General features: G+C 45.6%; 1 protein-coding gene across 1 annotated transcript in view; it reads right to left on the bottom strand.

The window, feature by feature from the left end:
• The window catches only part of LOC147710094 (erythroid membrane-associated protein-like), a 205,561-nt gene that overhangs the window by 178,079 nt on the left and 746 nt on the right, over positions 1–26,736 (bottom strand). The window lies entirely within an intron of this gene.

Here is a 26,736-nt window from a genome sequence, read left to right as displayed (position 1 = left end):
TATAGCAAAGTAACCAATGATTAGACAACCTAGAACAAGCGACTTAGGACCATCTCAGGAATGGTGGGAAGTGAGAACACTTTTTTGTTATACTCTCATACCAGTCCACAACAGGAGTATAAAGGAAACACTGCAAGGTTAAAATATTTATTTTACAACGTCATCTCATGTGCAGTACCTTAGCCAACATAAGCAGACGTATGATTAAAAATAATATGGTCAGCATGGTTACACTTCCATAAAATACAAAAGTAGAAATCATATTACAATGATGGTGAAAACAGAACTATGAATCATAAACTATAGAAGGTCTCTTAGGCTTGTGTGGGGACCACATTACCTTTCCGCTCAGTAAGAGTAAACTACATCTGGATCAGCATAGGCTCTCTGCATCCCTGGAAACGGAAATCTTCCACGTGTGTGAAATCATGGCGAGTGTGTGTATAATATGGGTGCCAGAATCTTAATTGGCTCACAGCTGCCAAATTGTTTTGTCTAGAAAGCGTTACTCGAATATGCCGAAAAACAGCTAACATGTTTTGATCACCTTGACGGCTTTAGCACTCACTGTGCAGACTAGGGGCACAATGTAAGCCTAGAGATGTTTAAAACAAAACCTTTTCACATGTGTAGACCGTCGTGAAGGCTAACTTACAAAAACAGCTATGCAGTGTTGTGTGCAAAAGCAGTAAAAGGTAAAATTGTGTTTAAACTTCTAATAAGCCATGCTGCATAATGTGCGTGCAAAGCAGGCCTCCGGCCATACTACACCCTCCCTTGATCTGGCAACGTACAATAAAGGGGGCAAGATTCATAGAACGCAGAGTTCAAGTTCGAATGAGACAGAACCAAGTTCAGGAATTTTGCCAAACTTGATAATTGGGAGTGAAAATCCAAATTAAAAAGCAACCAATTCAGTAGAAACATTCACAAGTGGCCATGGTGTGCATAAGACCTCAAAAAATTAACAAAAACATCAAGGCATTAGAAAAATATTTTTTTTCTCAAGTGCAGAAAAATGCCACGCCTCAATCCAACAACGTATAGGCACCGTATGTTGCAACTGCTTCCAATAGAAATTCGTTTTCATCATCCATGAATATTTCAGCCATCCAATTAAGTAATGGAAATGAACATATATGTTCTTCAATAGCCGGAGTCTCTAGGACAATCAGAGGACAACTTGGGCTTTCTTCAAGATAACTGCGTGCCAAAAAGTCATTGGCCGCAGCCTATATGTTCCAATTGCCCAGGACCGCATGAGCCGCTGCGCAGGCCATAATCCTGAAACCAGAACAATCTATTTCATGAGCAGCGCCGTTTGGGGCTGGTGCAGAACATTCATTGGGAGTGTTTGGAGGGTTTCTGCTTGCCTGCTGTCTGCACTGCCACGGATCGCCCAGGGGCGGAGGGAGACCTACGATCACAGCCACGTTCTCCCGCCCTAGCGCCCTGCTGGTAGGCGCTAGGAAACTACACGCACCAGGATTCCCTGTGTCCCCGCTCACCAGCCTGATTGACACGCCCCCAGCCTAGGCGCACAAAGACTGCTCGCCGCACCCACTATCGCGGGTGCCGCAGCGCCGTTTGGGGCTGGTGCAGAACATTCATTGGGAGTGTTTGGAGGGTTTCTGCTTGCCTGCTGTCTGCACTGCCACGGATCGCCCAGGGGCGGAGGGAGACCTACGATCACAGCCACGTTCTCCCGCCCTAGCACCCTGCTGGTAGGTGCTAGGAAACTACACGCACCAGGATTCCCTGTGTCCCCGCTCACCAGCCTGATTGACACGCCCCCAGCCTAGGCGCACAAAGACTGCTCGCCGCACCCACTATCGCGGGTGCCGCAGCGCCGTTTTGGGCTGTGCAGAACATTCATTGGGAGTGTTTGGAGGGTTTCTGCTTGCCTGCTGTCTGCACTGCCACGGATCGCCCAGGGGCGGAGGGAGACCTACGATCACAGCCACGTTCTCCCGCCCTAGCGCCCTGCTGGTAGGCGCTAGGAAACTACACGCACCAGGATTCCCTGTGTCCCCGCTCACCAGCCTGATTGACACGCCCCCAGCCTAGGCGCACAAACACTGCTCGCCGCACCCGCTATCGCGGGTGCCGCAGCGCCGTTTGGGGCTGGTGCAGAACATTCATTGGGAGTGTTTGGAGGGTTTCTGCTTGCCTACTGTCTGCACTGCCACGGATCGCCCAGGGGCGGAGGGAGACCTACGATCACAGCCACGTTCTCCCGCCCTAGCGCCCTGCTGGTAGGCGCTAGGAAACTACACGCACCAGGATTCCCTGTGTCCCCGCTCACCAGCCTGATTGACACGCCCCCAGCCTAGGCGCACAAAGACTGCTCGCCGCACCCGCTATCGCGGGTGCCGCAGCGCCGTTTGGGGCTGGTGCAGAACATTCATTGGGAGTGTTTGGAGGGTTTCTGCTTGCCTGCTGTCTGCACTGCCACGGATCGCCCAGGGGCGGAGGGAGACCTACGATCACAGCCACGTTCTCCCGCCCTAGCGCCCTGCTGGTAGGCGCTAGGAAACTACACGCACCAGGATTCCCTGTGTCCCCGCTCACCAGCCTGATTGACACGCCCCCAGCCTAGGCGCACAAAGACTGCTCGCCGCACCCGCTATCGCGGGTGCTGCAGCGCCGTTTGGGGCTGGTGCAGAACATTCATTCGGAGTGTTTGGAGGGTTTCTGCTTGCCTGCTGTCTGCACTGCCACGGATCGCCCAGGGGCGGAGGGAGACCTACGATCACAGCCACGTTCTCCCGCCCTAGCGCCCTGCTGGTAGGTGCTAGGAAACTACACGCACCAGGATTCCCTGTGTCCCCGCTCACCAGCCTGATTGACACGCCCCCAGCCTAGGCGCACAAAGACTGCTCGCCGCACCCGCTATCGCGGGTGCCGCAGCGCCGTTTGGGGCTGGTGCAGAACATTCATTGGGAGTGTTTGGAGGGTTTCTGCTTGCATGCTGTCTGCACTGCCACGGATCGCCCAGGGGCGGAGGGAGACCTACGATCACAGCCACGTTCTCCCGCCCTAGCGCCCTGCTGGTAGGCGCTAGGAAACTACACGCACCAGGATTCCCTGTGTCCCCGCTCACCAGCCTGATTGACACGCCCTCAGCCTAGGCGTGTCATAACCCGCCCATAATCACCGCGTCGCGGGAGCGCGCGGGAGCGCCGGGCTAAGCCCGGGCAAAGGGCGGGCCCTCTACGGCCCTCATCGGACATAGGAGGACGGGGACGGGCTACACCTCTTGGCTGTTTGTTGAGGTAATTTACCATCTTGTATTTCATTACCACATGCCCAAGTCCGTTGCAGGGGAAATGCCCAATACAATCCCAGATGACATTTTTGCACACTCACCATCTAACTTTCAATGGCTGGAGGACCTAAATAGTCTGTGCAAGGTCAAATATGTCCCAGCAGTACACTCCCCCACGCGAAAACATAGCAGCTCACTATCATCTACAAGGGAGCTGAAATCTATACCTTTCAGGGAAACCCCTGCCAATAGGAAGATCGAGGGGGTCAAAGATAACGGTAGTCTTACGAAAGGCCAAACACCTGATAAACTTTCTGTAAGTCCAATTTCTCCTTCAAATAATTCTTCTCCTACTATGCCACCTGTTGCTCATCTGGACGATTTGCTACCATCTCCCCAGCAGGCTCTTCTGTCCATGATCGAGCAAATGCTGAAATCTTTAATACACCCCTTGATGGATAAAATCAATACACTAGAGTATAAGCTCACGGGGCTGGAGAGCTCCATTGGATCCTTCTTGAAACCATCAGCCCATGTCGCTACAATTGACTCCTCGCCGACAACCACCCTTACAAATCTATCTAACCCGATTACTCCTCAGGATGCGGCGCCTATTCAACTCTCAACCACCACTTCCATGTTGCCCACCAAACCCAAAGGCCCCCTGAAAGTGACAACACCACGCCATATTCCACCTAAACATGTGCGAACCACTCATATACATTTACCGCCAGAAGCAGCGCCTTTTGTAATAGTTCTATCGGGAGTCCCTGAACTAACAAAAGGCAAAACTGAGAGTCACACTGAACTTATGAACAAGGTCAAGTTCTGGTTATCAAAAAACAGACCTCTGTCTTACCATCTTGATGGCCGCATAATAAGTGTCCGGAGGGTGGGATGGCTTGGACCCCTTAAAAAAGACATTTTGGGGGATCTGATCCTGATCCGATTTAGGAGCAGACACATTGTGCCATACCTGCAGACATGGCTACCTCAAAATGAAGATGGTCTTATTTCTATTTGGGATCTATATGACTTTTATCCTTACATGCCCTATAATCTTTCAATTAGTACACGGGGCTATGATAACATCCCAGTGGGCAGAGGAACCCATTTAAGCAATGGCAATAGTTTCTCACTGCCTACTAACTGTCCCAAACCGTCTTTTTACAGTCCTCTGTATCATAATTACTAAATGTTTTGGACTACTAAATCTTTTGGATTATTGAGACCTATAACGTTGCCTAAAGATAGTGTAAAGAATGCTTAATATGTTAACTGTGCAAATCTAAAGCTAATATGAGATTTATTTTAAAATGTTTTTAGAATGTATTGTGGTATTTGTCTGTATGCTTTTATGATTTTAATTCTCAAAATCGAATAAAGCTTTGTGATACTGATACTGATGAGCAACTAAGGGACTCAGTAGATTAAAATCAAGGTCAGGAGACACCGTGTTGCAGAGACACAAATCCAGGGCCCATTCAAATCCAGAATCCAGGCAATGGAAAACAGGCTGCAAGCAAGTAAAGTATGAGAGCCGGAAAGACAAACCATTCACCAGAGGTAGTGATCCATAGTATTGTAGCATCCGGTTACGAAGCTGGAGCAGCCGGGAAAGATCGTTGTGGGGCACAGAATGTGCATCCATTTTGGAGTAAACAAATTAACAGCAGCACACCCGCTCCCAAAGTGAGGATTAGCAGGAAACCTCGAAGAAACTCAAAAAATCGAATGCAAAAATGCAGGGATCACACCAAATATAGTTGGAATGAGGTCACAAGGCCAGAACTTACTAGTTTAAAAAAGGGTGCCAGGCCTGTGGTTGACGAGGCATTAAAGATTGTGTGAATCAAAGCACCAAAATGCAGGGGCAGGTCAGTATTTAATAAGGCATGTACCTCAGTACGAGTGTTTGCAACGTGAAGGACAAATTTTTCACGCGCAGATGTAAGGGTGACCTCTTTCTGGGACAATAGAGCTCTTATTTGACTCATCTTGTTGAACTCTGCTTTCATGGTCAGAATAGAAGGTAAGATGGAAACATCAAGCCTCCCATGTGGCGGAGGAAACAGGACATTCTTACAGCAAACTACATGCTGGGAAACTGTAAGGAAATACGGAATACCGGCAAGAATACCACAGCAATCTTCATTATTCAATAACAAATAACTACTGTTTGCTAACAACGTGAAAGTTGGTGTAATAGCCGGGGTGGGAGTGCCTTTTAAAACACATGCAAGATTAGGCACAGTAATATTACAAGAACCGTGCAATTGCAGATTTCTACAGACAAGAGAGTGATCTGGTGTGGAAGTGCAATCTTCACCTTTTAAAAAAACCATTTTTCCTTCCCTCAAGCACCTTTATGTAAACAGGAGATTCCACACTTCATGTAAAAAGGCGCTACCTAAGGGTTCAAATCTGCCTATGGCATAGTGTTTCATGCAAGACTCAAATTTAAACAAAAGAAAAGGTAGAGTTATTAACCCATGGATAAGCCAAACTGCCGAATTCGTTTCAGCCGCTGAAAATGGTAATGGTTCCAGTTTTTCAATATGCAGCAGAGAAAACGTGGCATCTTTCTTTGACATCAATTGTCAAATTAAAAGGCAACAATAACGAAGTCATGTTCAAGTAATCCCAAGGCACCCGCCCAGATTTCAAGGTTTGAAGAGTCCATGCAAACTGCATAATAGAACGCAATTGATTTTGTCCATGATACAGCAATCAATCAATCAATCTATCAGAGTACTTGTAGAGCACGCTACTAACCCTTGAGGGTCTCAAGGCGCTGAGAGGAGAGGGTGCTGCTGCTGCTCAAAGAGCCAGGTCTTGAGGAGTCTTCTGAAGGCGAGTAGGTCTTGGGTCTGACGTATGTGGGTAGGGAGGGTGTTCCAGGTCTTGGCGGCGAGGTACGAGAAGGATCTGCCGCCGGAGGTCATTCGTTGGATGCGGGGACAGCGGCGAGGGCAAGGCTGGTGGAGCGGAGCTGGCGCGTGGGGGTGTAGAAGCTGAGTCTGCTGTTAAGGTAGGCTGGTCCGGCATTGTGGAGTGCTTTGTGTGCCTGGGTGAGGAGCATGAAGGTGATCCTTTTGTCGATGGGGAGCCAGTGTAGGTCTCTCAGGTAGGGGGTGATATGACTGCGGTGGGGGACGTTGATGATTAGTCGGGCGGAGGTGTTGTGGATGTGTTGTAGTCGTTGTAGGTGTTTGACTGGGATTCCTGCATAGAGTGCATTGCCGTAGTCCAATCGGCTGCTGACGAGGGCCTGTGTCACCGTTCTTCTTGTTTCAGTCCGGATCTTGCGGAGCATGCGGAGGGTGATGTAGCAGGAGGACAGCATTGACCTGCTTGGCCATGGAGAGGGAGGAGTCGAGGATGAATCCTAGGTTGCGTGAATGGTCGATGAGTGTTGGTGCTGTTCCCAGTGTGGTCAGCCACCAGGAGTCATCCCAGGCTGAGGGGGTGGGTCCGAGGACGTGCACCTCCGTATTGTCCGAGTTCAGCTTCAGACGGATGCTCCTCATCCAGTCGGCGACGGCCTTCATTCCCTCGAGGAGGTTGGTTTTGGCGGTGTGTGGGTCCTTGGTGAGGGAGAGGATGAGCTGGGAGTCATCGGCATAGGAGATGATGTTGAGGTCATGCTGGCGGGCCACTTGTGTGTGGGGCCATGTAGATGTTGAACAGCATCGGGCTGAAACCTGGGGGACACCGCAGATGATGTTGGTGGCTTCGGAACAGAAGGGTGGGAGACGGACGATCTGGGTTCTGCCGGAGAGGAAGGACGTGGTCCAGTCAAGGGCCTTCTCTTAGATTCCGGCTTCTAGGAGGCGTGTCTTTAGAGTGCGATGGCAGACCGTGTCGAAGGCAGCCGACAGGTCAAGGAGGATGAGGGCTGATGTTTCGCTGTTGTCTAGTTGGCGCCTGATGTCGTCTGTGGCGGCGAAGAGGGGTGTCTCGTGCTGTGATTTCGTCTGATTCCGGACTGGGACGGGTCCAAGATGCTGTTGTCTTCTAGGTGGCGGGCCAATTACCTGTTGACAATTTTCTCGATGACCTTTGCCAGGAACGGGAGCAGGGAGATGGGCCAGAAGTTCTTGAGGTCCTTGTGGTCTGCCTTGGGCTTCTTGAGGAGGGGGTTGATTTCGGCCTGCTTCCAGCTTTCCCAGAATGCCGCTGTTTCGAAGGAGATATTGATGACCTTCCGTAGTGGGGGTGCAATGGCTGCGTCTGCTTTGTTGAATACGTGGTGTGGGCACGGGTCTGACGGAGATTCTGAGTGGATGGAGTTCATCACCTTGCATGTCTCGTCGTCGTTGACGTTGGACCAGGAGGTCGGGCGGATGGCGCTGGTGGTGTTCGCATGGGAGGTGGAGTCTGGCGTAGTTGGGGTGGTTGTGGTTTTGAAGATGTTGTGGATGTCAGCGATCTTGCGGTGGACGAAGATGGCTAGTGAGTCACACAGTTCTTGTGAGGGAGGGATGTCGTTGGCATTGGCGCTGGGGTTGGAGAGCTCCTTTACGATGCTGAAGAGCTCTTTGCTGTCATGTGCCTTGTTGTTCAAGCAGTCTTTGAAGGAGGATCTCTTGGCTAATCTGATGAGGTGGTGATGTCTGCGGGTGGCGTCCTTGTGGGCTGTGTGGTTGTCCGGAGTGTGTTCGTGGAGCCATTTTTTCTCCAGTTTCCGGTATGCACGTTTGGAGGTCTGGACCTCGTCAGTGAACCAGGTGGCTCTCTTACTGGCGTGGCTGTTGGAGGGTTTCTTGAGCGGGGCGAGGGTGTTGGCACAATCGTCGATCCACTGTCTGAGGTTGCGGGCTGCGGCGTCTGGATTGGTGGGGTTGGTGGGTGGATTCTGGTCAAGGGTGGTGATCAGCTGGTCTTCGGTGACTTTGCTTCAACAGCGTCGAGGCAGCTGTTGGGTGCGGTGGTGCGTGGTTGGTTTCTTGAAGGTGAAATGAATGCAGCAGTGGTCATTACAGTGGAGTTCGGTGGTGTGGTCGAAGGCGACGTGGGTGCCTATGGAGAAGATGGGGTCCAGGGTGTGGCCGGCGGCGTGGGGGGGTGCGGTGACAAGTTGTTTGAGGCCAAGGTTGGCGAGATTGTCAATCAGGGTGGTGGAGTTGGCATTATTTTTGTCCTCGAGTTGGAAGTTCAGGTCCCTGAGGACGATGTAGTCCGTGGAGGCGAGTGCGTGGGTGCTGGCGAGGTCAGGGATGGAGTCGCTGAACTGAGCCCAGGGGTCCAGTGGGTTCCGTAGATGAGTGTTCCTCTGAGGGTGGTGTTGGGGTAGGTGTGGATCCGGGAGTGCAGGTGTTCGGCGTTGTGGAGGGTGTCGTCTGCGTGGGTGGTGACCTTGAGGGTGGACTTGTGGACGATGGCTATTCTTCCTCTGATTCCATTGGCGCAATCCCTGCGGGTGATCTTGTAGCCATCTGGGATGGCGATGGCGATGTCGGGCACCGAGGAGTCATTCCACCATTTCTCGGTCAGGAAGGCCCCGTCTGGGGTGGAGGTGTCGAGCAGATCCTAGAGCTCGACGGCGTTTTTGCGTGCGGAGCCGGTATTGAGGAGTATGCAGTGGAGGTAGTTGGGTTCAGTCATTGGAGGTTTGGTGGTTCTGGCGCAGGTGAAGCTGCATGTGCAGCAGGAGAAATGTCCATGGGTCCACTTCGGGGTGGCCTTGAAGCAGGTGTGGTTTCGGTCGGTGTTGAGTGTGTGAAGGCTGCTGGCATCGTAGTGGATGGAGTCTGGTGTTGTGGTGTTTGCGGGGTCCAGGGGTTCTGGTGCTGGGTGCGGTCCAGGCGCGGACAGGCGCAGACGGCTTGCCTTAGGCGCTCCTTCGGCACGCCAGTGGCACGGCCGCCCAGCTCCTGCCATTTGAAGGGGAGCTGGGAGGGAGGAGCAGCTGGGAGGCGGGAGGTGGATGACAGGGGATGGCGAATGGGCGCGGGGGAGCGGGCCACAGGAGCAGCCGCGGCGGGAGGTGAGCAGTGGGCACAGGGGGGGAGTGAAAAATCATGGACAGTGAGGGGGACAGAAGGCAAGAAACAAGCACAATTAGGGGAGCAGAAGGCAAGAAAACTAGCACAATCAGGAGAGCAGAATGCAAGAAAACAGGCACAAATCAGGGGCAGCGATGGGGAGCAGAAAGCAAGAAACAAGCACAATCAGGGTAACAGGAGGCAAGAAAAACAAGCACAATCAGGGGAGCAGAAGGCAAGAAAACAGGCACAAATCAGAAGCAGCGAGGGGGAGCAGAAGGCAAGAAAATGGGCATAAATCAGGGACAGCGAGGGGAAGCAGAAGGCAAGAAAAACGAGCACAATCAGGGGGCAGAAGGCAAGAAAAACCAATCAATTCAAGGGTCACCCTCCTCACCGCGCAGCAGCCGGCCTATATGGGGAGGTGGGAGGGAGGAGCAGCTGGGTCGCGGGAGGCGGGGTCAGTCAATGGGCAGTGAGGGGGCAGCGAATGGGCAATGAGGGGGCGAGGCTGCAGGGGATGCAGCGGCGGGAACAGGAGCGGCGAGAGCACCAAGGCAGCCAAGCACAATCAGGGGCAGCGAGGGGGAACAAAAGGGAAGGAAACAAGCACAATCAGCTGGGCAGAGGCAAGAAAAATTATCACAATCAGAGGGCAGAGGCAAGAAAATGGGTACAATCAGGGGGCAGAGGCAAGAAAAACGGGTACAATCAGGGGGCAGAAGGCATGAAAAACGAACACAATCAAGGGGCACAAGGCAAGAAAAACAAGCACAATCCGGGGGCAGAGGCAAGAAAAACGAGCACAATCAGGGGGCAGAGGCAAGAAAAACAGGCACAATCAGGGAGGAAGAGACAAGAAAAACGGGCACAATCAAGGGGCAGAGGCAGGAAAAACTATCACAATCAGGGGCAGAGGCAAGAAAAGCGAGCACAATTAGGGGCAGCGAGGGGGAGACACAGGCGGAGCTGTGTGGAGTGGGAGCGACCTACCAGCAAGGTCAAGGGTCGCACTGCAACATCTTCTTGTACACTATCAACAACAGATGAAACAATATTATCTAATGTGAAAATACAGGAAGAAATGGTGTTAATGCTATTATCTACAACGGCAAGCACTTTTTCTAAATTAGCCAGATCAAAAGCTCTAAGCCTAGAAGCAGCTTCAATCTGGGACAGTTTCCAAACTTCGTTGTAAATAGCATATATCCATCTTTTCGTTCTGCCTGCTGCAGGCCCTTTTACAAAATCATTTAAATCAATGGTGTCAGTATGTTTGGACAAATGCAGTTTAACTGACACTAAGGTCGAGTGTTTGAGCCAACTCTGACACAATTTACCTACAAAATAGGTGGTGACCCGAATGTTGACTCTGAAAGTGGGGATCTACTCTAACCTCTGAATAGCCAGGGGTCAGACCCAGAAAACGGTGCTGGCAGGAATCCAGACTTTTTAGCCCTAGCAACCAGCCAACCAGCCTTCGGGATTAATGCTGGAAACACTAAAAGAGGAATTACTCAACAGAGTTTGTAATTCACTTATGGAAGTGTTGGTGTAATTATTCCAATGGGGAAATGCACCCAAATCAGGAAACGAAGGAGCATTTAATTTTATAGAAGTAGCCAATCCAAAGCAGGTGGTTTGTGAAATAGTGGTATTCAGAAACAACGTATGGTTCGGGATGAGACAAGCACGATGCAACGCCTCGGTGCCTTGTACTTGCCAACTTTTTAGAACCCCAAACAGATTTAAGATCAACAGTATCTTTCCACAGCTCATAGCCCCCAACTGCCTTCCACTGGTACGGGACAGTGTTCCCACTGTGTGTAGTTAACCGCATTTCTATAAGGATTTGTCTTTTGCAGAAAGTGATTGCCAAAATGCTGGTAACAGTACAAATCACCATAGTTTGCAGATTCTAAATATAAATCTTCAGCATCGAAAGCAGCAAAATACTTCAAATCAGAAAATAAAGCCTCTACGGCCTGGACGTCCCAATAATGAGAGCGAATATTTTGTTTAACCACATCCCCCATAGAAACACAGAGTAAATTGGGAACTTTAATAACCTCTGTGGGCCCATGAATTTGGAATTTAACAGCATTCCATACAATCCTATCTAAAACGGGTCAAGCAGTTATATTCACAAATGTCTGGTCCCTCTTCATGATGGTCGAAGAGGAGTGGGGAGCCAAAGTTCCATCAATTAGTCTAAATGAAGTTCTTTCTGGAACGTAGTGTCCATTCACAAAACAAAAAAAAATACAACACAAATCCGATGGACATGAATAAAAAAATGGAAAAAAGCACCAGCCAAATGTAAGTCCAAGAGGGAATCAACATTTTTTTTTTAAACCAAGTAGCAAAAATCGAAACTTTTGAAGGGGACTTGGATGTGGTCGAGCCAGTGTCAAATGAAAAACTGAAAAACGGGATTGATTAGCCACACAGGTCTCCAAATAGACAAGTCAGTGGGGTAAGTATATTCAGTTCAGTTCAATTAGTCTTCATTCGATAATTACAATCATAAAAGACACAATAGAACATAAAAGTGTCTTATAAAAATATATTATCCTGAAAACATGCAATACACGCAAATTTATTATCAACATCATCAAATGTTCTTAGCAATTATGAACTATACAATAAATATAATGTATTATGCACCCTTAAAACCATTTCATAAAATAGAGCCAGGGGAGCCTTCTTTGCCAGGGGCATAATCATGCAACACATGCAATTCCCGAACCAGCCTCCAAGTTTTTCCTTCTCAATGCCCAAGTCCAACTAAGAAATGTTGCCATGGCGATAACAATGTCTGTACGGGTGTTCGATCCTAGAATATGCAAGGCTGTCATTCACTATCTGCTACCAAGTTTGGAACACAGTGGCTTAAGCCACCTGCATCGAGGGCCCTTGTAAGCTGGATACACAAAGAGTACATGGGTTAACGTCTCTTCATGTAATGGGCACAAAGGGCAATTGTTGTCTAAAGCCTTATTCCATTTTGCAGTAAAAGATCCTAACGGTAGAGTGCCTGCTCTAAATTGGTGGAATAGTTTCCTATCACCAGGTTTTGTAATCAAGTCCCAGTAGGCTTCTGCTTCCGTCACAAGCTTGTGCTCTAGGAAAATGCCTGTGAGCAAACTACTGCTCACCGTCGACAGGGTCTTCCTAGTAATCATAAACCAATAGAGTTCTTTATACTCATTTTTACTGGAAATGAATTCCTTATTGGATCTTCCCACAAGTGGCGGAGACCCATATGAAATAAATTACTCTTGATCTTCTGCAACCATTTAATCTTTGAGGACACGTCGGCTTGTCTAATATACATAAGGGCATTGGTGTAGGACTGCAATTCTGATGTGGCCCAGATCCTCCTCCAGTAGGCTAAGAGTCTGAATCCCGCAACCTCATCTATAGAAAGACAGCCTAAATCTGACAACAGGGGCTTAATGGGTGTTGATTGGGGCAGGGCGGTCAGTGATCTCAGGCACCTATTTTGCGCAAGGAATAGAGGTGATACATTTTCAGACCCCCATAGTTCTGCACCATATATTATAGAAGCTCTGATCTTCCTGTATAAATTGATAAGGCCACCCCCACTGGTTTAGTATTTGAAAGTCTATATTCTTTAAGTAGGGCTCCTACTAGCTAGTTGTGCCTGAGAACTAGAACATCTATCTGTGGGGTCCAGTTCATCTTCCTACCCATAGTCACTCCAAGATAGGTAAAGGAATCTGTTTGCTCCAAAAGCACTTCATTCATTACTACTCTGTCTTTGGTGAGATTGTATTTATGCAGCTCCATGAACTTGGTTTTGTCAACATTTACTATCGTTTTGTCAACATTTACTACATGTTCATGGTCATCGCAGAACTTTGTAAACCTGTCAACGGCCCGTTGCAGACCAGATTGAGTTTTAGATAAAATTACAGTGTCATCTGCAAACATTAAAAGAGGGACCCTTGATCCGGCAAGAGTTGACACATCTGTAGGAAAGGTGGTGTAATATGAGATAACCTTATTTATAAACAAGGAGAATAGGGTAGGGGCAACGACACATCCTTGCCGCACACCCTTATTTACTGGGAAACAATCTATCAATTCACCCTGCTGTTCCCACCTAACGTGGGCATAATTTGCCTCATGCAGTTAAATCACAAAGCTTAAGATTTCAGGGGGCATCACAGACTCCTTTAGTGCGTCCCACAGCTTATGGCAGGGGACCAAGTCAAATGTGAATTTAAGTCAACAAATGCTGCGTAGAGAGTTCCCCCCGCAAGAATCACTGTACTCCAATATATCAGCATGAATCTTAAGACTTGGTCAATAGTACTGACGTGGGGTTGAAAACCCACTTGATAGGTAGATAATACATCCTGCTCCACTATCCATTTGTTAGTTCTACCTAGCACAAATCTAGCAACTATTTTCTGCATGGTGTCAATTAGGCTTATTGGCCTATAGTTGCTAGGATTGGCACGGTCACCTTTCTTATATATGGGAATAATTTCCGCCCGACGCCAGGTATCAGGTAACTGTGCATCCCTGGCAATGGCATTTCTAATGATAAAAATATACTGATTCCAGATCCTCTTGTCTTCATTAAAGATATCAGCCGGGATAGAGTCCGGGCCCGGAGCCCTCCCCGCTGGAACCCCTTCCAAGACCCTTTCTATCTCCCCTTTATCAAATGTAAAAACTGCCTCAGTAATGACCTCAGGATAAACAATTACGCTGCTCGGCAAGGAAGTGAATTGGGCGTGGTAGTATTCCACCCAAAGTTCAGGAGGTACGTTGTTAACTGGAGTGGGCCCAATCGTACCACTGCCCAACTTTACTAATTGCCAACATTTAGTCCAGTTTTTCCTGAAGTATATTCAGTATCAGCAAGAGGATCACCAGCAGGTGCATTCAATAAAGCATTCGCAACTGTATTTATCTCAATGCCAACATCAAGCCCAATGGCAGGATCCTGGGCCAAAACAGAGTGTCGCACCATTGCTGGACACGAAACCGCAGGTGTCATACTATAAAGAATCGTCCACCCCTGTGTAGTTTGACATTGTCAATGGAGATGTATCTGTTCCCCTTTCGACAAGGAAGAGGAGGTAAAATGACTGTTCTTTTACCCTCGACGCCAAGCACGGGAACTGGAGCTCGATAGGAGGGACAAACTCCTTCTTGTTGTCGATCTTCTCTCGTACCAGTTCTCCAACTTGGGGTAGCCAGCCGACTACCGGAATCTGCAACGCAGCATCAGAAGTGGAGGGCAAATGTTCCTTTGCAAGACTGTCTCTGGTCTTTTGTAGGTTCTGCAAAACATTAGAATGTTCAACTACGTCAAAGGATGCAGCTGCCGCCGCCATGTCTAGACCATCAAGGTCCGGGACAAACATTTTGATGACACAGAGCATTTCGTATGGGGTCCGCCCATCCAGAGACCTTCGAGGGAGATTATTTAGTGCATGTTGAACACTATTGAGATGGGTTAGCCTGTCTCGTCTAGTACCTAATACCTTTGCTGTCAAGGATTGCTTTAAGTCACGTTTCATCTGCTTCACCACTGAATTACCTTCAGGCCTGTATGGAGACGAAAATTTTACTTCAACCCCCAAAGAACTCATGGCATCCTTGTATGCCTTAGAGGCAAACGCTGGACCGTGGTCCGAATGGAAGGTGCCACACCCAAAAATTCTCACAAAGACACGCAAATCCCTTATGACAGTTCTGGAATCAGTACTCCTTTGAGGCCATAGCCACACAAAGCGCGTGCAAGAGACAACTGCCACTAATATGTACTTATACGCAGTATCAAATGAGAAAGGACCGCAGTGATTCACATAAACACACGCAAGTGTTTTATTGGATATGTACAACTGCGTTTGGGGCGGGCGTGCAGCAGTAGAAGGTTTAATCTGCTGACAAACATCAGATTTAAGGACATAATCACGCATTTGTTTGTACAAAACCCGCCGCTAATATCGTTGCTGGAAAAGAGATACAGTAGCTGACACGCCAGCATGCGAGGAAGCCATCCTAGAGTGGGCTACTGTAATCAAAGTCTGACTGCGTTCGGAATTAATCTGTCACCAACATTGTTAATTCTCACATAAGGAACTTTATCAGGACTTAAATGATAAGAGTATTTAGAAGGAAAACCTTTCGGGTAATTACCTCCCTTCTCTGTTGCGGCAATAGCTGCTAAGATGTCGTCATCAATCTTACTTTTGGAACGTGTAACCACCGCTACTGTGTATGTTGTAACTGCTGTCTTCATAGCCTCATCTGCGAGACAGTTGCTAACAGCATGAACCCCAACACGCTGGTGACCCAGAGTATGAAGTATGAGTATAAATTGCAAAGACAAGTGGCAGCCTCTTTGAAGCTCAGCCACTCGAACCCAGATCATTTTATGTTTTATTGTGCGACCCTTGGTGTCACGATAATCATTTTGAGTCCAAAAGGGTAGATTGTCATTGTATGATTGAACACAGTAGTAAGAGTCACTTACAAGAAGAATAGTCAGACTGGGATCTGCATATACCAAAGCAAGCATCAGAGAATGAAGCTCTGCCAATTGGGCGGTACAGTCTCCTAATGTCTGTGTATGCACGACATCGGACTTGAATTCACCATCCACCATAGTACCAACCACAATTGCGCAGGCCGAAGAATATGCTTGCTTTGAACCCGTAGCAGCTTGTGCGCTCCCATCAGTGTAAATGATACAACGGAAATCCTCAAGTGGGCGCATAGTCAGAGGAGCAGGATGAACAAATTCATACTACAAAAACTCCTGAGTCTGCAGAGAGGAATCAAAAATGAACATGACATCTGGGGATGTCAAGGACGTGGCCCATTGTATCCACCGCGGGTGCAAAGCTTTGGAATTTGATACACTGGCTTTCGTCACTGCCTTCAAGGCAGGATACGGAGTAACAACCAAAATGCGCTTTCCATGCGACAGTGCACGCTCCTTAAGAATCGCCATTTGTACTGCTGTCAAGCCTTTTTCCACAGTGGAAAACCGCAACTCAGCCGAAGTATACAAGTGTGTAAGAGATAGGCACTGTGTCACCCTCATAAAAAGTAAGGTATATGAAACCCACTGCCCCGGTACGATTCTTATAGCCAGGTTGGTGTTGTTATCACAAGTGAAGAAGAATGTAGATTCAAGAAGATCAGCCTGCAAGGATTGCAAAATGGCTGAATGTTTAGGCAGCTAGCACGATTTGGAGAAAGTAGGTTGTATCAAAGTGTGAAGAGGCTTTATACGCTGGGCATATATTCGGGAATGTAGGTACACCTGAAATTCAAAAAGCCCAGTAAAGGTTGTAATTTCTTCAGTGTTGTCGGAGCTCGCAAAAGTGTGCATTTCTCCAGGAAGTGAGGAGCTAAACCTCGCCCTTCGTTGCTGAGCTCGTAACCCAAGAACAACACTGTGTACTTTGCAATGTGTGATTTTGTAAAGTTGAATTTGTATCCGAAGTCCGCAAACTAACAAATTATGCGGTCAACGCAACACAGATGTGGCCATAATTCGACGTCTGTGAGATAGATATCATCCACATACGAACATGCATCTGTGTCGAGTCTCTCCAGGAGAGAGACAATACGGGCGGCAAATACACCTGGACTGTTCTTATAGCCCATAGCCAAATGGCGAAAGTGAAGCTGTTTGCCCCCACTGGTAAAAGTTGTCCATTGACTACTAAAAGAGGACAGATTGTGAGCAAAAAAAACATTGGATATGTCAAGTGTGGTCTTGAACCTTTTACGCACGAGACTATCCACAAGAGCAGAACTGTGAGTATTTTGGACCGCACACGTACGACAATGAGAATTTAGGTGGTGGTAATCCAATACCAAACGGTAAGAGCAATCCGGCTTAGTCACAGTGAAAAGAGGGTTATTAATCGGAGACACAGACATTTCAATTACACCTTGATATTCCAATTGCTTAAGGATTTCCGCAATGGAAGCTTTTGCTTCATGCCGCATGGGGTATTGGGTTGAGGCTGTGGCATAGACCGCAAAGGATTCTCATGTTGAGGGGAAAATATGTCCCATCCACAGTGAGTATGGTACAAAGCCGGCGCAAGCGCCTTAGCCCCATCTTCTGCAAACTGCAGCGCCTGCTCTTTCGGCACAGTGTGCGCAAAACTCGGGAATATCACCTCCTCCCCTTGGGGAGCAGCTAAGACAGAGGGTGGGGGCCAGTCGACCTCCGCCAACAAAATATCATAGGTAGTAGAAAGATGTTCCCAAAATACCCCTTTTATGGTACGTTCTATGTCACCTTCAATGATTAGGACAATTTCATAAAGTCTCTCAGGGGGAGTCACTCTAGTGTCAGCTGTCTCTATTACAACAAAGGTCTCAGTCGCTGTCACCTTCAGTAGTACACGCAACGCCTCTCGAATATGGTAATCTCCGCTGTGCTGTCCAAAAGTGTCAGCACCCATGTCAGATTCCAAAGCTGCGTTCTCACTATCTGTGGCATATCTTGCAGCAACATTCTTCTTCTGAACATGAGGCCTTTGACGCAGTGACTCGTCCTGCTTGCCTTTTCCGTCAGCCTTGCGAGGCTGCTCACAGCTCTGTTTAGCACCTTGACCTCTGCCGCCGCCTCCTCCACCTGTGGGCGTTACCAATGTTTCCTGCAAAGAGCGAGGAGAACATTGTTCAGGGACCTGAAATCTATCAGGAGACCTAATCGTAGCGTGGTTGTGCAACTCATATGTACGCTCAGTAGAGGCTGGTATAGGTGTAGCCTCCAGTTGGTCAAATTTCTAGGCAAGCCAGAAGGGCATCTCATCCCTATCTTGGGGACGCTTGCCCATAATCGCTTTAACCATAACTGGACTAAGTTTCAATCCTTTTGGCCTAACCGGATGCGCCGCACCCCCCAGGGCCCCACCCGGGAGGTTGTGGGAAATGTAATGAACCTGACCCCTTATCACTGACACTGCAGAAGCATAAAGGGGTCTCAGTTGTTGAGCTGTTAATTACGCCACATTAGGATGCGGGGTATAAGCAGCTAAAACAGGCCAAGTAGCACCTGGTATTGACAACGGTCCTTGTCTGACCGCCGTTATAACGCGTCGGAGGGTGCCATTAAACCAAACGGCATGCTGCCAAGAAGAAATCACAAGTTCTTGTGTCTGATAAGGAGCCTATGCTGAAGGCGCGGCAGCTCGGGTGTAAGTGTGAAAAACACCAGTATTAGCATCAACAGCAGGAAATGTAACCCATGAGTAAAACAACTCAAACGGGTACGCTGCGTCAGCAGATCCAACAAAAACAACTGCCTGTCCTTGCAAAGAAACAAGGAAATCCTGAAAATGATTTTGCACAGCCAAGCGACTGTGTACCGCGATTTCAAACGCAACCATATTGACACAGTGAAAGATAAGTACAATGCAATTTAAAAAGCACAACTGTGTAGTAATTCAAAAGAAAACCATTTTTATATTATCTAGCTTGAACAGACCTATGGAACTATAGGTAGGCTTTATCCGTCAATACCTACAATCGGAAACTATAGTGAGGGGATTGTGGACTGATATAAGCACTACTCAAGAGTCTCAGAATACGACCACACCCTTTGCCGGCGCCATGTTGCAAGGATCCTGCTCATACACAGAACTGTGCACAGAGACCCAGGACATCAGTGAATTGTGGTGTACCAGAAACTTACCTCAGTACCTAGAGAACCTCAACCAGTAGCATCAGTGTGACATTAGCTCTTCGTCCTATAGCAAAGTAACCAATGATTAGACAACCTAGAATATGCAACTTAGGACCATCTCAGGAATGGTGGGAAGTGAGAACACTCTTTTGTTATACTCTCATACCAGTCCACAACAGGAGTAAATAGGAAACACAGCAAGGTTAAAAAAAATTATTTTAACGACGTGATCTCAGGTGCAGTATCTTAGCCAACATAAGCAGACATATGATTAAAAATAATATGGTCAATATGGTCAGCATGGTTCCAATTCTATAAAATACAAAAGGAGAAATCATATTACAATGATGGTGAAAACAGGTCCTATAGCGCCTAGTTTTAATACCCTCCCTATATAGGAACTATGTATTATAGACTATAGAAGGTCTCTTAGGCTTGTGTGGGGGACCCTGTTGCCTTTCCGATCAGTAAGAGTAAATTACATCTGGATCAGCATAGGCCCTCTGCATCCCTGGAAACGGAAATCTTCCAAGTGTGTGAAATCATGGCAAGTGTGTGTGTAATAAGGACCCCAGAATCTTAGTTGACTCGCAGGTGTCAAATTATTATGTCTAGAAAGCATTACTCGAACATGCAGAAAAACAGCTAACATGTTTTGATAACCTTGAAGGCTTTAGCCCTCACTTTGCAGACTAGAGGCACGATGTAAGTCTAGAGATGTCGAAAACAAAACCTTTTCTCATTTGTAGACCTTCGTGAAGGCTAACTTACAAAAACAGCTATGCAGTGTGGTGCGCAAAAGCAGCTAAATGTAAAATGGCGTTAAAACTTCTAATAAGCCATGCGACATAACATGCGCGCAAAGCAGGCCTCAGGCCATACTACACCACTAAGAAAGAGAAAATGTACTTTAAATTATTTAATATGAACCACTAACCACTAACCTAGAACATATAATATGAATGTTACTAAAACAGACTATAAAAAGAAATACTAAGATTCAATTCATGGTCAGCGAAAACAGCAAGAAAAAATCTAACATTTTTATTGTGTCATTATTGTCCTAACTTCCTTATTCTTTTTTGATATGTTATATTATCTTTGCTTAAGCTGTATATAGCAAAACGGTACCTTAGATTCTAGGTCGGTTCACCCAACATAATTATAATCTAGTTATAAAATAGCAAGTTATCTAATTCCTGTCTTGACTAAGAAGCATGTGTGTGATTGGAACATAAACAGTGACCAGCTGTAAGTATTTCCCCTCACTGTTGCCTCTAACTGAGGTTTAGTTTAAAAACCTACATAACATTTGCCTCTATAGCTACGTCTGGAAGGCTCTCTCTACCTATGATCCGATACCTGAAATTCTATTGTATACAATTGCCAAATTGTATCTTATACCTTTTATTTTGTAAGCAATTACTGGATATTAAGATAGTAAAGCAAGAATAGAACAAGACAAGAATGGCAGGAAATGTGCCAAATCATTTATCATAGAGATAGAATATAGTTAACATTCATAAACATTCCTGGATAGCATATGGTGCATACATTACTACTATTCCTAAACAGCTCTATGACGTTTGTTTAAATCTTTATTTTACTATCAAAAGAGGTAGCCATAAAAGTGCAATTATAATGCATTCAAAAAGACAGGTTAAACAGGCAGATACAATCACAATTACTAAAAACAGTTCATTTCTTGTATTATATCAAAACATATTTTCACATTAAATATGCTTCAAAATAGACATGACATTATTATTGATTAGCGAAAAATCAACAATGGATTCAGTAAAATCAATTCAGGTCTTTCCTACTATATACTGATATTTTTACTCAAATTAATTGATTTCAGTATGAACAGGGAATCACTGTAACATATCAGGGGGCCAATTAGTGTCACCAAGAATTTCATTGCTACTTTGTGTGACCTAATTTTATGGGTGACAAACAATGGTTTGAGATAAAAGCATCTAAGATTCTGATAAACGTTGCCAACAACATAAAGGGCAATTTGCTCTGTTTACTTGTATTACCGCAGGGACAAGGTACCTCATCAGGCAGATTGATCCTCATTTTAGGGAATGCACAAGGTGATGAACAATGCCAAATCTCAATCTTAATGGCACAAAGCGGTGCTGGACAGAGGTCACAAAGGTCAAATAATTATTAGCACCAGCCTCTAATTTGTACGATATTTACAAGGCAACAGTAAATGTATTCCTCTCAGCTTTAGATCTCTAATCTGACCTACAATGTAAATAGGGGTCTCTGATCTTCTTCTTTGTGTGGGGCAATATTTTGGATGTCTCTGACCATACTGATGTTTTGTACAAATTTTCTAGAGAGCAATTGATATATAGTAACCACGGAAAATGTAATACATGTGCAATTTAAGACTATCTAAAATAATTAATTTAATAAATGCAGTTTCTTCCCTTTTCCAAATTGAGTCCCAAAAAAGCAGTGGACTAGCCATTAAAAGATTTTCTGAAAGCTGGAGAGCCCCCTAATGATGTGCAATTGTATTTGGAGCAGACGTCAGTAAATATATAACAAATGTTTCAGAAATCAATTTTCTTGCGTTTGCGGTGCCTTGCAATTTGCATGGCCCCAAAGCCCTTCCCCATAAAGAGCTATACTTGCCCCCTTTAGCTTTATATATTGCTACCATCTCTTTTGTTGGGCAATTCCCCAGTGTGGAAGAAAATGTAAAAAGATTCCCTTAGTTGCCCTGTTCATTTTCGCTCAGAATATGTTGTGCCCAAGAGCCATTATCCGCAAATAAAATGACAAGATAACAAAAGGATTTGACAGTATTGACAGGGCTATTTTCAATAAAAAAAGGTTTGGAGCGTTTAGGTTTATATGTTTTGGATTTATTTACAACCATTTTCCTTTGTAACATGAAAGCTGAGAATGTATCTATCTGTCTCTGAAGGCCTACTGAAGTTCTTGCTAGTAATACAGCGTCGTCCGCATATAGTAAGACGAGTATCGGATGACCTGCCACCCTGGGGGACATCGGCCTGTATTGTCTGAAAATGGTTATCTATCTCTTTGATAAATAAGGAACATAGTATAGGAGCTAACACGCATCGTTGCCGGATTCCCCGCCCCACTTTGAATTTAGATGAACATTACCCCCTGAGGGCCAAAACAAACTTGGCTAGTTAGATTCTCGTACAAATGAGAAATAAGGCCAACAATCGCCCTTGGGGCTCCCACAAAGATTAGGGTTGGCCAAAAAAGTTAGGGGCTTAAAACCAAGGGGCAGATTTATGTTAACTGGCGCATCCCGAGGGATGCGCCAGTTAACATGCGGCACAGTGCGCCACAGCTACGCCACCCATGGTGCGCCGCATTTATGATGCGGCGCACCATGGGGCAAAAACGGCACAGATGCGTCACGCATCTGTGCCGTAAAAGTGACGCATTGCTGGAGTTGCGTCGCAAGCGCGACGCAGCTCCAGCAATGCTCTGGGGGGGCCTATTCTTTTAATGCTGCCTCAAGCCTTACGCCTGCTTCAAGCAGGCGCAGGGTTTTGACGCAGCATTGCCCTGAAAGTGACTGAGTGAAATCTCATAGATTTCACTCAGCTACTTTCAGGAGGCGTTCCTGCGCAGGAACGCCCCCCCTGCGCAGGAACGCCTCCTCATGGCGCAGTGCTGTACAACGTGACGCATCTCCTAGATGCGTCACGTTGTAAATAGGGTGCAGGGATGCGCCACGTTTCCGCGCCGTTGCGTCACGCTATGGCGGCGTAAACGTGGCGCAAGCCCTTCATAAATCTGCCCCCAAGTATTCAGATAGCCATTCCTCGAGTCTTAGCAGCAGGAGCCAGCTCATCACTTTTAAGGCAGTATCTAAGAGTGAGATTGGGCGATAATATCTGGGGTCCATTTTATCCCCTTTTTAAAAATGGGTATGATAATCGATTCTTCCCATGACTTTGGGATTTCATCAATAGCAGCTGAATTAAACACTCTGGTTAGGATGAGTCCCCATAATAGAGGTGCCGATTTAAACATGTCGGCTGGGAAACCATCCGGTCCTGGGGCCCACCCCCGACACTCGCCTGGATTGCCTGGAGGACTTCCTCATTAGTTGTATTCAGAGGGAGATTTCTACGCTCTCTTATCAACCCTGCAGACACTCATTGTCACCCCATTATTATTAAAAAAAATCAGAAAATTGTTTCACCCAGTTATCTGAAGAAATAAAAGAACAGAGTTCTGGGATGTTATCGATCTTCAGAAAGGGAGCATTTACTGTATCCCCAAAAAGTTTGTTATTCTTGGTTTTTGATGCCTCAGCCTTGAGTATCCTTCTCCGGGCGGATATAGCTATTTTCTACTCCCGCCGTAGGGGTTGGATGATTAATAGGTCAGACTCTTGTGTTGATTTAGACAGGGCATGCTTCAAACCCTGTAGGGCTTTAGTGCAAGAGCTGTCAAACCACCCCTTATTTTTACTGCATAGAGGCCCAGGGTTCTTTGTTAAAAGTGATTTTATGGAACTTGTGATGATAGAAAAATTCTCAGTCACTAGTAGTGGAATAATTTCATCCTGGATACAGCGTGTTATTTCCCTTTGGTCAGAGACCTATTTCCCTCATACTCAAGCATGGGTCAACACTCGACCATTTAATTCGGACACCATTTGACCGTGCCAGATTTATATGATTTACTAAATAAAAAACATCATGCCTGGTGCGCCAGGAGACAAAAGATAGTTTTAACAAGTTATCACTGAAGAAAGAAGGTACAACACTAAGGATGCCGCACATCCAGGTGGCAGGGCCAGATACTAACACATGGTCTATAATGGAGTATATGTTTCTCCATATGAAAGTTGAGGCTAAATCCCCGTTCGGACCAACCCCACCTAGTAAGTTGAAAATCATATTGGACACTCATCTGACTAAGTGCTTCCCCCTAGGCATTATGACAAAAGTGATCAGTTCCCTCTCCCTCATCATATATGTGCCCACATGCCTTGTTGTTGGATAATCCGCATGCCTGTAAAGGTAAAATCTCCTGCACACAATAAAACATACTCCGTATTAATTGGAGATAAAAAAGCTTCTAAGCCATAGTCAAGAGCTGCTACCACATTAGCTCTTGAAGAATCAAAAATATTATTGTAAATGTTTACAATTATTAGGTCTTTTGCCCCTTTTTGCTTAACCACAACATTTGTGCTGGAGGCCCACTTTTGCAACCTTTTTAACATTGACGGAAATTTATTGGAAATGAGGGTTTGTGTGTCTGGAAGGCTCTCTCTATCTATGATCCGATATCTAAAATTCTATTGTGTACAGTTTCCAATTTTTATTTTATCCTACTTTTTATTTTGTAAGCAATTACTGGATTTTAAGATATTAAAGCAAGAATAGAACAAGACAAGAATGGCGGGAAATATGCAAAGTCATTTATCATGGAGATAGAATATCGTTAACATTCAAAAACATCCTTGCATAGGATGTACATATAGTGGAGACATTTATAATATTCATAAACAGCTCTATAACATCTCACATTCTTTAAAAGAAATAGCAAAGACTGGAAAAACCCTATAATGGAATCCTTAGAGTCTTGAAGGACAAAACAATGGAAATAGAAAATTCTGATCAAGCAAAAATTGTCATTGTGTTCTTGACACATATTTAAACAATTTTAAGGCATTGGGCAGCTCCTGATGGGAAACATCCTTTACAACAAAACTTTTACAACGCAGTGCTACAACGCAGGTTTTACAACGAAAACCATTACAACGCATTGCACTGGGGGGCGCTCTAGGATAGGGAATAGTTTTAATTTACTATCCAACACCTTCCCTACTATCCACGGGGACTGGAGTTGGAATAGTAAATTAAACAGTTTTGGCACTGCTGACAGATTGTTACTTCTAGATATAAGTTCCTTGTCTCCATACAGCACACACACGAAGCAATGTACGACTACTCTTGTGAATTTTTTATTACTGGGAGTGACATTGACAACTATGCAAGGGCCATCAATGCTCAATATTGGTTATCCTTTCAGTTTGGGCATTTAAAGAATCAAATACTTACAATGCTCTCTATGCATCTCTTAATTTATTGGGTTGATATGTGGCATGAAAGCCTCATAACTCATCAATTGCAATGGCCTTGGCTTCCCTGGTGGATAGCTACTGTTTCTAATTGGAAAAACATCCTAATTCTTCAGTGCATCTCCTGAGTGATTGTTAAACTGAAGATAGAGTACTCTACAGAGAGGTAATTAATGTATTTAACCTGCTCATGAGAATTTTAGGATTTAAATAAATACCTCCAGAAGTTGAAGTTTTTAAATAAAGGATTGGGATACACAAGGGATTAACATTTGCCTCTATAGCTATGTCTGGATGGCTCTCTCTATTTATGATATGATATCTGATATTCTATTGTATACTACTTGCATTTATTATCTTATCATACTTTTTATTTTGTAAGCAATTACAGGATTTGAAGATTTTAAAGCAAGAATTGAACACGACAAGAATGGCAGGAAATGTGCCAACTCATTTATCATAGAGGTAGAATACAGTCAACAATCATAGACATTCCTGGATAGCAGGTACCTATGGTGCTGACATTTCTAGTATTCCTAAACAACAGCTTTATAACATCACACACTCTATAAAGGAAATAGCAAAGATTGGAAAATGCCCAAAAGTTGAATTCCTAGAGTCTGAAAGGACAACATGATTTCAAATAGAAACATCTGAACGTGAATAGTCATAGTGTTTCTGGCACATCCTCTAACACCTTTAAGCCACTGGGCAGCACCTGATGGACCTAATAGCTATCACTGCAGGAAGCCTTGAGGTAAAGAAAAAGCGTTTTCAAAGTTGGAACGAGATTCTGGAGCAGTGACTTTTACCTCTTGGGCTGTGCTTGGCGAGACAAACTCATTCCTTGCACCTTAGAAGAGGGTGGGTTCTACTTGTTTGTCATGATGTGTTCTCACACTGCACATGTTTACAGTCCTATAGATAAAGTTGTACTTTGACAATTTGAACATTACAGAGCTTTGGCACTGCTGACACATTGTTACTTCTAGATATAGGTTCCTTGTCTCCATACAGCACACACACGAAGCAATGTACGACTATACTTGTGTATTTTTAATTACTGGGAGTGTCATTGACAACTCTGCAATGGTCATCTATGCTCATTGTTAATTATTATCCTTTCGGTTTTGACATTTAAAGAATTAAATACTTAAAATAATCTCTATGCATCTCTTAATTTATTGGGTTGATATGTGGCATAAAAGCCTCATAACTCATCAATTGCAATGGCCTTGGCTTCCCTGGTGGATGGCTGCTGTTCCTAATTGGAAAAACATCCTAATTCTTCAGTGCATCTCCTGAGTGATTGTTAAACTGAAGATAGAGTACTCTACAGCGAGGTAATTAGTTTATTTAACCTGCTCATGAGAATTTTATGATTTAAATAAATACCTCCAGAAGGTGAAGTTTGTTAAATAAAAAAACCTGTCTATAAGACATATGGAGTTGTTATTTTATGTACTGAGCTATGAGTGGATTTACGTTTTGTGGACTGTGATGTCTCGCATGAATCTTCCGAGAAGAAACATTTTCTAAATACTGCTACTCTCTAAATATGGCTAACTATGACAGGATGGCCCAATGACAGGCATGCACTAGACCAAGGTTTTCAACTATGGGAATCACTTCTAAGTCAGAGGGTAGGACAAGATTGACAGGGTGGAGCATTTGCCAG

The sequence above is a fragment of the Lissotriton vulgaris genome, chromosome 5 (assembly GCF_964263255.1).
Source record: "Lissotriton vulgaris chromosome 5, aLisVul1.2, whole genome shotgun sequence".
In the NCBI taxonomy this organism is placed as follows: Eukaryota; Metazoa; Chordata; class Amphibia; order Caudata; family Salamandridae; genus Lissotriton; species Lissotriton vulgaris.
This window is presented reverse-complemented; position numbering and strand designations above follow the sequence as displayed.